General features: G+C 43.8%; 1 pseudogene; it reads right to left on the reverse strand.

Annotated features, from left to right (window-relative positions):
* Positions 1-5,708: 5,708 nt before the first annotated feature.
* On the reverse strand, positions 5,709-7,656 carry LOC136492556 (uncharacterized; annotated as a pseudogene).
* Between the last annotated feature and the right edge of the window lie 5,757 nt (positions 7,657-13,413).

Genomic DNA, 13,413 nt, shown 5'->3' on the forward strand with positions numbered 1-13,413 from the left:
CGCACAAAGAGAATACGAAAGTAAAAAGAAGAAGATCAAGTTCGAGCGCATGCTAGAGGATCACAAGAAATTGCTATACCCAACTTGTGATGCGGGGCAGAAAAAGTTGGGTACCACACTAGAATTGCTGTAATAGAAGGCAAAGAATGGTGTATCTGACAAGGGATTTGGGGAGTTACTGAAAATCCAAAAGAAGATGCTTCCGAAGGATAACGAATTGCCCGCCACTACGTATGAATCAAAACAGGTAGTCTGCCCTTTGGGATTAGAAATCCAGAAGATACATGCATGTTCTAATGACTGCATCCTCTACCGTGGCGAGGAGTACGAGAAGTTAGATGCATGCCCGGTATGTCATGCATCGCGGTATAAGATCAGGCGAGATGATCCTGGTGATATTAAGGACGAACGTCCCACGAAGAAAATCTCTGCTAAGATTATGTGGTATGCTCCTATAATACCACGCTTGAAACGTCTGTTCAGAAACAAAGACCATGCAAAGTTGTTGCGATGGCACAAAGAAGACCATAAGGTAGACAATATGTTGAGACACCCTGCTGATGGGTCCTAGTGGAGAGCAATCGATAGAGAATTCCCAGAGTTTGCAAATGATGCAAGAAACTTAAGGTTTGCTTTAAGTACGGATGGTATGAATCCTTTCGGGGAGCAGAGCAGTAGTCATAGCACTTGGCCTTTTACTCTATGTATCTACAACCTTCCTCCCTGGTTATGCATGAAGCATAAGTTTATTATGATGCCAGTGCTCATCCAAGGCCCAAGGCAATCTAGCAACGACATTGATGTGTACCTGAGGCCACTAGTTGAAGAACTTCTACTTTTGTGGAACAGACCAGGTGTACTTGTGTGGGATGAGCACAAACATGAGCACTTTGACCTGCGAGCATTGTTGTTCGTAACAATCAATGATTGGCCTGCTCTAAGTAATCTTTTAGGACAATCAAACAAGGGATATAATGCATGCACGCACTGTTTCGATGACATTAAAGGTATAATCTTAAAAAAATGTCGAAAGGTCGTATACCTTGGCCATCGTCGATTTCTTTCTACGAATCACCCTCTAAGAAAGAAAGGCAAGCATTTTAAAGGTAAGGCAGACCACCAGACTAAGCCGGGCAATCGAACTGGTGAGGATGTACTCAATATGGTCAAGGATGTGAAAGTAGTATTTGGAAAGGCACAAGACAGCGAACCTGTTTCGAACGACGCCGACGGTCATGCACCCATGTGGAAGAAGAAGCCCATATTTTAGGAGCTACCCTATTGGCAAGTCCTAGAGGTCCATAGCGCGATCGATGTGATGCACCTGACGAAGAATCTTTGTGTGAACCTGCTAGGCTTCATGGGTGTGTATGGGAAGCCTAAGGACACACTTGAAGCACGATAGGACCTGCGGTGTTTGAAAGAACGATACAAGCTACATCTAGAGAAGACAGATGATGGACGCTATTACTTAAGTCCTGCTAGCTACACTCTTAGCAAAGAAGAGAAGGAAAGCATGTTTGAATGCCTAGCAAGCATCAAGGTACCTTATGGATTCTTCTCGAATATAAAGGGTATAATAAATGTGCCAGAGAAGAAATTCCTAAACTTAAAGTCCCATGACTGTCACGTGCTCATGACTGTCACGTGCTCATGATGCAATTGCTTCTAGTTGCATTAAGAGGAATTCTACCTCCAAATATACGTCTAGCCACCATAAAGCTATGTGCATTCCTCAATGCAATTTCTTAGAAGGCAATCGATCTAATGGATCTAGCTAAACTACAGAATGATGTGGTTCAATATCTTGTCAGCTTTGAGTTGGTATTCCCTCCTTCCTTCTTTAATATCATGACACACCTCCTAGTTCACCTGATCAAGGAGATTAGCATTCCCGGTCCTGTGTTCCTGCACAACATGTTCCCCTTTGAGAGGTTCATGGAAGTCCAAAACAGTGGTGTCCGCATAGCTGCCACCGACCCTAATGAAAATAAGCAAACATATTATGGCCGCATAGAGAAGATATGGGAACTAAACTATGCACCTACTTTTAAGATATCTTTGTTCAAGTGCCAATGGGTAAAGGCGACTGGAGACGGGGTAGCAGTCGACAACCAGTTCAAGTTTCATGTCGCTTTTGGACAATGAGTGATGAAAAAATGAAAAGATTTACGTTAAAATGATGTGAAAACAAATTTCCAATCGAAAACAAAAGTTTTAATGATTTAAATTAAACACTATATTTTTGCATTAATGAAATAGTAATTATTAATGACATTATGTTTCAATATTTATAAGAAAAAATAAAAAACTTTAGGTCACACAATTTTCCTGTGTGCAATAAAGCAAAAGTAAATACATATTCTTTTAAAACAATTTTATGCCTTGTATTTAATTTACTGTGTAATTAACAAGACTTTAACATTTTAGAGAAAGAAATATATAAAAACAAATGGAGCTTGAAACGGGCGGGAAGTGAAACTGCAGCCCAACTTTAGTCCCGGGTAGATCTACCACCCGGGACTAAAGGTGGGCTGCATTTTTTGCGGCCCGCCAAAATACACCTTTAGTCCCGGCTCGTAATACCAGCCGGTTTAGTCCCGGCTGGTATTACGAACCGGAACTAAAGGTCTTTTCGTCTCGGGCTTTTACAGGAGCTGGGACTAAAAGTCCCTCCCCTATATAAGGCGGTCGTTTCTTCTTCCTCCTCACTCTTCGTCTTCGTCGCCCATCGCCACTGCCGCCATCGCCGCCCTCGTCACCGTCGCCCGTTGCCACCTCATCATCCTTGACCTCGCCGCCGCTGGACCCGGCGCCGATCTTCTCCTTCTCGACCTCCGAGGCGCTCTTCGACTGCGCGTGGTCCGAGTCCCACGACTCCCTCTACGCCGCCGCCTCCGGGGAAGGCTCCGTGCGCCTCTTCGACGCCGGGCGGCTCCCGCCGCCGCAGAACCCCGTGCGCCTCCTCCGCGAGCACGCGCGGGAGGTGCACGGCCTCGACTGGAACCCCAACGCCGGCCGCCCCGCGCGCCACCAACGCCGCTGGCCCCAACGTACTGTGTATTGATATATATATTTGTTTAGGGTTTACTCGCGAGGCCTCCTCCTCCCCTGCCGCCGCCGCCGCCATGGGACACTCCAACGTGTGGAACTCGCACCCCAAGAACTACGGCCCTGGATCCAGGGTTTGGTAACCCTCTAGTTCCTTCGCCCCACCTAATCGCCGATGTCATTTGTGCTATATATATGTCTTCTGTTTAATCCTCCAGATTTGTGGCATGAGCTTGGAGTTAGATTTTGGTGCTTCCGGCCCAAGCAGATTTGTTTGCCCTTGTGCTTGTCCTTATTATATACACTTCGTACTTGGTGATGGTGATTGCTAATGGATGCCGCGGTGTGTGATTGCAGCCGTGTGTGCGCCAACCCCCACGGCCTCATCCGGAAGTACGGGCTCATGTGCTGCAGGCAGTGCTTCCGCAGCAACGCCAAGGACATCGGCTTCATCAAGGTACGCGCCAAAATCTTCCGGCCTCTGCTCGCTTCCATGGCCTGCGTTAGTAGTGGTTACCGGTTTGCCTGATTGGGTAATCCATAAGCGTACGATTTATTCTGCTATGCCATGCCATAGCCCAGAGTATGCCTCGCCATGATGTATCTGTGTGGGTCCAACTGGGGCGAGTTTAAGTAGTCCGTTTCGTGGTTTCTTAGAAGTGGAAGCAATGCCCATGATGCACATATTACTGCGTTTATATGGCCGCTGTCAATACTTGCTTGGATTTTCATAATTTCTTATCCTGTTCGGTAGTGTCTGAAATATGGTCTTAGTCTGGCTGTGTAGTTGTTTGCATTCGAATTAGTGTCTTGCTGGATTACAGAGTGTCATCTCTAGTCGAATTTGTAAATTGTTGTGATTGGCCCAAATTTTTAATTAGCAATATGAAGATACTAGCAAGACTATGGTGTGCTGTACAGCTTAATTCTTCATTTGCAATATGAAGATACTAGCAAGACTATGGTTATCAGATTCTTGGTATTAGCAATATGGAACCTGTGAAGTTTCTTATTGTAAGAGTTGGTCTATAATTTGTTTTCACTATGTTTGCGAGTTCATCATGGCGTACTCAAAAACAATTCATGAAGAGATCCTCAAAGTACGTTATATTCATATATTCATAATTTCTTTTATTGCTCATATATATAAGTAATCACGTGACCTAACACACACACACACATATATATATATATATTAATACTTTTTCTTTAACTTTTATTGAAGACTCTATGGTTGAAGGAAAAAGTCATACGACATGACCAACTGAAAGCAATTCAAGAGACCATAGCAGGATTTTTTAATGACCAGGTCTTAAACCCCGCCGGCGAGTTCTACAATGACATGAACGAAACATGGAAGCCAAACCAGATGGAGTGAATTTGTTATCCCAAGGATATGATAGAATATACAATGCAAGCTTTATTTGTAATATATATATATACATATACATATTATATGTACATAAGCGTAGACTGCGTATTCGAAAACCAAAACGAATCATCAATTGAAAATAGAAACAAAAAAAGAAAACCTTTAGTACTGGTTGGTAATACCAACCGGGACTAAAGGATCGACCCACGTGGCCAGGCCGGGAGGCCTCTTTAGCCCCGGTTGGTATTACCAACCGGGACTAAAGGGGGACATTTAGTCCCGGATTCGTGCTCCCGGTTGGAAAACCGGGACTGAAGGGGTTTCCCAACCGGGAGTACAGCTTGTTTCTGTACTAGTGAGGGCAGGGTCGGGCTTATTGGTGCTGCTGTCGGAGCTGGTGGCCACGGCGGTGCGGCCCGACACTGATGGATGCGCGGACAGGGAGCCTGCGGTGGCGTAGCACGGCTTCTCTTGTGTGGGGGCGGGGAAGGTGGCGGCTACGCCCCCACGCTGGAGGTGGTGGCCGTGTTGGCAGACCCAACATCGTCGGCGGCGGGGGCACCGGGGAAGGCCACGGAGGCGCCCCTGCGCTGGATCCCGCGGCAGCGGAGCCCAACGCTGGCGGCGGCGCGGGTGTGCCTCGTGCAGGCTCTCTAGCGCCAGATCTCGTGGACGTGGAGGCTGGCTTCGTGGGCGGGGAGGGCGGCGGCCGCGCCCCAGTGCCGGAGTTCTCCAGCTGAGGCTACGGGGAGGTCGGCGCCGGCGGCGTCGGGGTGGCCATCAGGGCCGGTGCCTGCACAGCGGGCCCGCCATGGCCAGCTACGACGCTCAGATGGCGAAGCTCGGAGGTGGAACGAGGAGGGGAGAGGGAGTGGGAGGGGGAGGGGCCGCCGACGCCAGAGAGGTGGCCGGTGGTGGCGCCTCGGAGGGCACTAGGTCGGCGAAACCCTAACGGCTGCTGGGCTAGGCTATCTTTGAGTCCTAGTTATGAAGTTTTCAGTTGAGGAGAGAGCCTTGCCATCTATTTAGTTTTGTGATTCGAGCAAATCTCGATGTGTTATGGATATCGTCGATCACCATCACAAAAAAGATGGCATCATCCCATGAAAATTGTCTCCCAGGCAAAAAAACAACTCTAGTGGAGACACATCATATCACAATATTATTAATACTTATAAGTACTAATGAAGGGACACTACATAAACGACAATTACAGTCTTACAGAGACGAGTTCATATGTTTCTTACACACATCATTAGTTGACATCAAATACTACATTAAAAAACTACCCAAAGAACGAAATAACCGACCAGGAGAAATTAAAACCAAATGTGCAGAAGCCAACCCCAGGAGCAAGAGGGTCGTCGCATGTATCACCAGCTGTCTTAGCCTGCTTGAAAACCTTCTCCCTGATGTAGAAGCCAACCCTAAGACTGTCGTCGCTTACACCAGCTGTCTTAGGCTTAAAAACCTTCACTCTGTTTACTACAATCTTATTACCTAGCAATGCCTTCACACAAACCCTCAGCTGGCCACTAACTTCAACCGATGCAACACAACGTGATCCAACAACTGGCACTTGATCGTCACCAGAATCTAGTAAGATGACTTGTGCACCAGGTATGCTGACGGTGCCGGCAGTAAACTGGGCACGTAAACCATGCGGCCATGATCCACTAGTGATTCGGACCTCGATTGTTGCCTCAACTGAACGAATAATAGAGCCAAGTTGAAACTGCAGTTCGCTAAGCTTTCTAGCATGCATAATCCCTTTCCAGAAGGTGTGAGTGGAGCCGAGAGAAGTGGCAGTAAGCAGTTACAGCTAGAAAGCTCAACCATTGATCCTCAGACTCAGTAGTGCCCTTAACCTTGAGATCAACCTCAAAGGTGGCAGGGTCCAACACCACAACGGCACGTGTAGGGCCTATCAATTTCAAATATGGATCCTACTATATATATATATATGCAACACCACCAAATAATCGGAAGATATCATCAGCCATGATGGATTAATAAATAATAAATATATATATATATATATATATATATATATATATATATATATATATATATATATATATATATATATATATATATATATATATATATATATTAACTCAGGTATGCTACTTTAGCTTGATTATAAGAATGATGAAATAATACGAATTACCTGTCGGGTAACGATTTGGCAGTTGTCTCTTAGGCGGTCAAAGATGTTATTGCGATTGTGATGGAGGCAGTCACGTATGGCAACCATCCCAAACGCCTGGAGCGGCCACTGTATACCCAGTCTCAGCTTTGCGATTTTGAGTGGAAACACCTGCAGGGTAGTTCGTGGGCTAGCACAGCACGGTCATGAGGCTTCTTGTACGTGAAACGCTTGTTTGGGATCTTTGCTGCAATGCAAGTAGATTAATTAATTTAGAATAAGTTATTAAGGAGTCCATCGATCAGCTACTAGCGACAATAATATATGAATGCATATACAAATTAGATAAGGATGGTATATCTTAGAACTGTCGTGCATGCAGCTCCGGCTCGATCGGCAGCCCCTGGCTAGGTAGCGTGATGGATGGCCGGAAACATGACGCTTGAGTTGGCAAGCTCTTGAAGCATGCCGCACAGCATCTTTATCTCGGAAGCACGACAGCATGATGTCATCTCAGCACTCTAGCCATATGCCCCGGTTATTATAATACAGTCCTAATGGTTGTAGCGCTGGGAGAAGGGTTCGGTAATTGTTGATTACCGATCCTTCTTGTAAAACTATTCTCCTTCGTCCTAATGAAACACGTGACACGTCCGTGAAAAAAAAAAAGATACACAATGTATGATACGCCTCATTGCCTCATTGGCAGGCAACGACCGTAAACTAGTGCTGCATGTATCCATCGGATCCATCCTGGAGTAGTAGTGCTGACTGCTGCTGATGCTGAACTGAACCTATCGTATAGTACGTATAAGTTCCCTCCCGACAAGGGCGCCTGCAATGAATCGGATCTCGGTGGCGCCGGACATGGGCCGGCCGGCGTATATATCGTCCATCCATCCATGGTGGTGGCGCGTGCACTAGCTGGCCCGGCCTGCAGACTGCAGTCGCCCGCGCCGGCGGCGGCCGCCCCAGCAGCTGTTGTTTCGCTCTCTCTCGCCGGCCGGCCGGCCTTCTGTCCGTCCCCATAGGCATGAATGGCCGGATCATGCATGCATTCGATCATTATGAGGCCAGAATGCATCGCGCGCACAATTCAACCACCGTTGCGCCATCACCGGCCGGCCGGACCAGCCGGACGTCGCTGTCCGTCGGAGATAGATCGAGAGGGATGGGATCGGATATAAACACCACGCACGCACGATCGACTTCCTGTCATCATGTCGCGCGACCTTATTAGCTTCCTGCGCAGATCGATGCAGTCCATCCGTCGCCGTGGGACACGGTGATAACTGACAATAATCCTTTTTTTTTTGTTCCATATATACAGCAAGCTTAATATACCTCTTTTGACATATATCGGAGTTCATTTCGATCTTTTCTCTACATATATTAGATATAGAGAATAAAATAATTGATAATCATATATATATATATATATATATATATATATATATATATATATATATATATATATATATATATATATATAGAACTACTATTCTGTAGCTGGCCATAGAATAACTTATTCTGTAGCCACTTTGAGTTACGATAATTACTATGTTAATTTACGAGATTTACAGTAACTCCTTACAAAGTGGTTTACTATAACGTTATGGTAAATATTCCCATGTGTTATAGTAACCCAACTATCGTAAATATGTATTGACATTATGGTAAATTAGTATATAAAATTATGGTAAATAGAGGTGGCTACAGAATAACTTATTTTGTAGCCGGCTGCTGAATAGTCTCTCCCTATATATATATATATATATATATATATATATATATATATATATATATATAGAACTACTATCCTGTAGCTGGCTACAGAATAACTTATTCTGTAGCCACTTTGAGTTATGATAATTACTATGTTAATTTATGAGATTATAGTAACTCATTACTAAGTGGTTTAATATAACGTTATGGTAAATATCCCCATGTGTTATAGTAACCCAACTATCGTAAATATGTATTGACATTATGGTAAATTAGTATATAAAATTATAGTAAATGGAGGTGGCTACAGAATAACTTATTTTGTAGCCGGCTACTGAATAGTCTCTCCCTATATATATATATATATATATATATATATATATATATATATATATATATATATATATATATATATATATATATATATATATACCATTTGGCACAACTCATAGCTCCGAGATCCATTTTGATTTGTAGTTTGTAGATTAAATCACGATGGTTTGAGTATTTATATTTTGCCCACAAACCATAAACAAAATGAAATATCTAAATACTCTCAACATATCTCCTAACTCATCCAAGATTTCTTCACTACTACTACTACATAAACCTCTCATCACTGCTGGTGGTTTTAGGTCATGGTGGTGAAAGTGGAGGTGATAATAATCTTCACCACTGCAGATTTTAAGTTGACGGTGAAAATGACAATTAACGTCTGCTTGTTATACGAACTGGTGCTTTATAATCAGTAAAAAAAATCCAGCTACCAGTACCAGCCGCTATCCAGCCCTGGCTCGTCGTCGTCCCCTTGCTTAGCCCATCGCTTCCTTGTACCACAATCCACCCCCCACTGTCCCTAGATCTGAGAGAGGGAGATTCGAATAGATCCGAGAGGAAGAAAGAGCGAGAGATGAAAAGGCACCTGCAAGCTATTGGGGGGAGGGATGCTGGGGAGGGGAATGGTGCCCACGTCAAAGTCACCATGCCTAGTTGCCCATGCCGTCCCTTAGGATAGAGAGAGGAAGAGAGAGGGAGGCGTGAAGAAGAATGAGGGATAGAGAGAGAGAGAGAGAGATAGAGGAGTAAAGAACACACAGGGGGCAGTGGGTGCATGGATCTGCCCCCACCCACCCTCACAAGCGCCAATCAAGGGTTGACACACAGGCGAGTGGGCCTTGCCTGCCAGCCACCCTAAGAAGCACAACGTTAGGGCCACCGTTAGCCATTTTCACCGACAATTGATATGATGGACAATCAGTGAAAATGATTTTCACCACCGATTGGTTGAACCATTAGTGAAAATCATTTTTAACACCAGTTAGTCGTATTACAAGCCAGCGATGAAATTCATCACAAATGGTTTTGTTCAAACTGACAGTGAGAATGCCAATGACAAAAACATATCTATAGTAGTGTTTAGAGCTTAAAATATCCAACTCTTCTTGAAGTTGATCTATACCAAACAGGGCCATCATATACATTTTGCTCAACACAAATGCTAGCTAGACCAAGCTTAAGTATAGCTACTTTTCAATTTTTGTTGCTTCAAATAATGTCTTGCTAGTATAATATGTCTATTATTTTAGTATTTGGACAGCATTGCCATTACATATGGTACAATTATCCTAGAAATACGTTTATACTTATATTTGTAAATTTCCCACTATACACATTATGAAAAAAGATTCACGCAAAATGCTCATGTGTGTCCTTCGTTTCACAATACTTATCATTTTAGCATTGACAAAAGAGTCAAGGAGGTTAATAAAATGACCTTCTTACACTTATAGTTAATCATCTCTAAAGTGTGTGCATTCATGATATCAAAAGTACAAGCTCACTCTAAATTATGGATTTATTAAGTAAGGTTAGGTTTAAAAAAATATAAGTCAAATGAAAGTTGTCTTGAAGTTCTAAGTAATTTGAAAAATATATATAGTAGAAGAAGCTAAAACAACAAGCACTATGAAACAAGAGAACAATTCTATATCTATATCTATATCTAATACTAAAGAGACAAAATTTCTGGCCACTTTAGATTTTTCGTCCATCTTATCTTAATCCGAGTACAAGTAGAAATTAAAAAAAAATACTATGTATCTATATGTATACCCAGCTATCCCAATCACCGACCGGCTCGGAAAGTCCCTCGTATTGTTTTTCTCCCGTTTGGGTGTAAACGCCAGATTTTTCTGTGCAAAACTATTCTGTACATGTCCTTAGCAGTTTTTTTTAGCGTTTGCCTTTTCCGCTCGTTCAGTTTCATGACTTTTTTTGTATTTTATTTTATTTATTTATTATGTCTTCCGTTTATTCCGTAGATTGGCAGGATCTGATTGATTATTCATTATTGCTACTAGCGTGTCAATTGTAACCGATCAATATTTCCCGCATCAACCTTTACACGGCCGGCACACTGGAAGCGATAGAGAAGATGGCGGCGGTGCCGCCGCGCAAAGATCTCCCCTAAGAGATCATTGAGGGAATCTTCACGTGCATGCCAGCCAAGTCGGTGCTCTAGTGCCGCCGCTGCCTTTCCCGCGCCTGGGCCACCACGCTGTTTTCGGACGTCTTCGTCGACAGACACTTCAACCCCGCCACAATCGCCACCGCGAAGTTCCTAGACTCTGCTTATTCCTGTCGTGCTCGGCCGTTGCGTCGACGCTGTACGCGTGGTCACCAGATCTCAGGGGCGTCTTCACGCCGCTCATAGCTATCCCGCACAACAATCGCAACGGAAAACTACATGCCCTCACCCACATGTGCCGTGTCCTCCTCCTCCTATGCACGACGGCCGCGAGGATGTACTACCCTTGCAACCCGTCTGTGGGGCAGATCATCGTGCTCCTCGACGGCCATAGCTCATCTGCATCGCATGCTGCCTTCCAATCGACACCAACTGCGCAGAGGAGCCCATGGCGAGGTGAGGAGAAACCCGGAGCTATGTCAGGCCTTCTCTTTCCCTCTCTTTTGAGTTTGCGTGGCTGTTCAAGAAACGGTCGCCACGGTCTTCTTGTTCGCCATGGAATGCCACCGACGTCGCTTTTCGGCCACCAGCAATAGGCCGTTGAACTCGCGATGCTACGAAGCCCCTTTGCACGCGTCGAGGAGATGTCCTGGTTTGTAAGCATCGTACGTGACTACGTGCACGAAATCTTCTGAAATTTTTATCATAGCCTCCACATACGATATCACGACATCTCAACAAGTTTCATGATTTTCGGACTTCGTTTGCTTTTTATAGAATTTAAAAACACTTCGCACGCAAGTTCGCGGTCATGTTTCGTGAACAAGATGTCCGAAATTTCGGGTCCGTTCCTGGATATGGCCTCAAACTACACTCACTAACATGACTATCAATTTTTGAATCATTAAATTCCATTATTCGTACCACGTGCAATTCAAATTTATATTTTTCGAAAAAATTCAAGTAAACAAAATAAAGTAACTAAATATATCAAAAAGCCACAAAAAATCCCCAAATTCTAACGAGGAGTTCTTGGTGCTTTAAAAGGGTTGCACAAAAAATTTGGAGGCCAAAAACAAAAAAAATAAAAAAAACTTTGCCGAGCGCCGGGGCATAGCACTCGGCAAAGGGGATCTTTGCCGAGTGCCAAGAATAAGGCGCTCGACAAAGAGGATTTTTTATTTTTTTAGAAATTTCCTCTTTGCCGAGTGCCTCCACAGGGGCACTCGGCAAAGACATTTAAAAAAAAATAAATCTTTGCCGAGTGCCGTGTCAGGGGCACTCGGCAAAGTATTTTTCAAAAAAAATATTTGCCGAGTGCCAGATCTGGGACACTCGGCAAAGACATTTCAAAAAAATTAAATCTTTGCCGAGTGCCTAACAGCAGGCACTCGGCAAAGAAGGACGTGGCCGAACACCGGGGCATCCTATGCCGAGTGCCGCGCTTTTGCCGAGAGTCTGACACTCGGTAAAGAAGTCCTTTGCCGAGTGCCCTTTTTTGCCGAGTGCAATTCTTTATCGAGTGCCCGATTTTTGACATTCGGCAAAGGCTCTGTTTCGAGTAGTGATGTGTACAAGATGATTCAAAATTTGAATTTTTAAGATGGAAAAAACAATTGGAAAATTGGTGAGAGACTTAGACGACAGTGATTTTATCGAGTTCACCAAAGAACTTAAGGCTATTTGGATCTGGCCTCCATAGAAATTGCACAGCCAAGCATAGGAGTGGAATAAAAGGGAAGTTTATATTAAAGGTCTTTTGAGCCAAGGAATTTGTCGACAATAGCTATATAGAGTTTGTATAGATGGATAAAGTTGGGGAGCATCGAGAGAGAACGATTACAGTCAAATAATAAATAAATAAATAAAACTTTTTTTTTCAAAAATTGCTTTCAAGTAAAAAACTCAATAGTTACATCGGATTAAAAAAACTACCTACGCTAGCTATTTGCATGGATCACCTTGCTACACTATGTCAGATTTTCACATTAGAGACACAGTCATTAGTGACGCGAAAAAACACGTCGCTTATATTGTGTTTCTGATGTGAACACATTAGTGACGTGTAAAACTGTGTCACTAATGACCCTGTGTCAGAGACAGTATGGGAAAAACACGTCACATTAGTGAACACATTAGGTAGCTTAATTACGATATATAGAAATTCATTGCACATATGCCACCTATGCATAGAACACAGCAATCTTGCTCGCTTAAACGCGGCAAGTGATAGTTAAGGTGGATAGCGATGGGTGCTCTGGAACTTATTTGTTGCAAGTGATGGATGAAACAGTAGTTGAATTGGCTACGCAAGCCAGCTAGCCTAGCTAGCTTATTAGGGTCGCATATTCACACGCCCAAGAATACGACTGATTTGTACTGCATGCGATTGCCGATTCTCGATTGTGCGTCAGTCGTTGGGGGCAGCTAGCTAGCACGCCATGAGTGGCAACCGAGCTAGTGCGAGTCCCTGTCAATTTTGCTTTGTTTTTATTAGCCTAGCATGGCGTCAACTGATGACCCATCTTTGCGGCTGACCATACACAACAATTCAGTGTGCTCCACTCGACCCATGCAGTGCATCTAATATATATATATATATATATATATATATATATATATATATATATATATATGGAAAATTTTTCC

Source organism: Miscanthus floridulus, chromosome 11 (genome assembly GCF_019320115.1).
Source record: "Miscanthus floridulus cultivar M001 chromosome 11, ASM1932011v1, whole genome shotgun sequence".
NCBI classification, from domain to species: Eukaryota; Viridiplantae; Streptophyta; class Magnoliopsida; order Poales; family Poaceae; genus Miscanthus; species Miscanthus floridulus.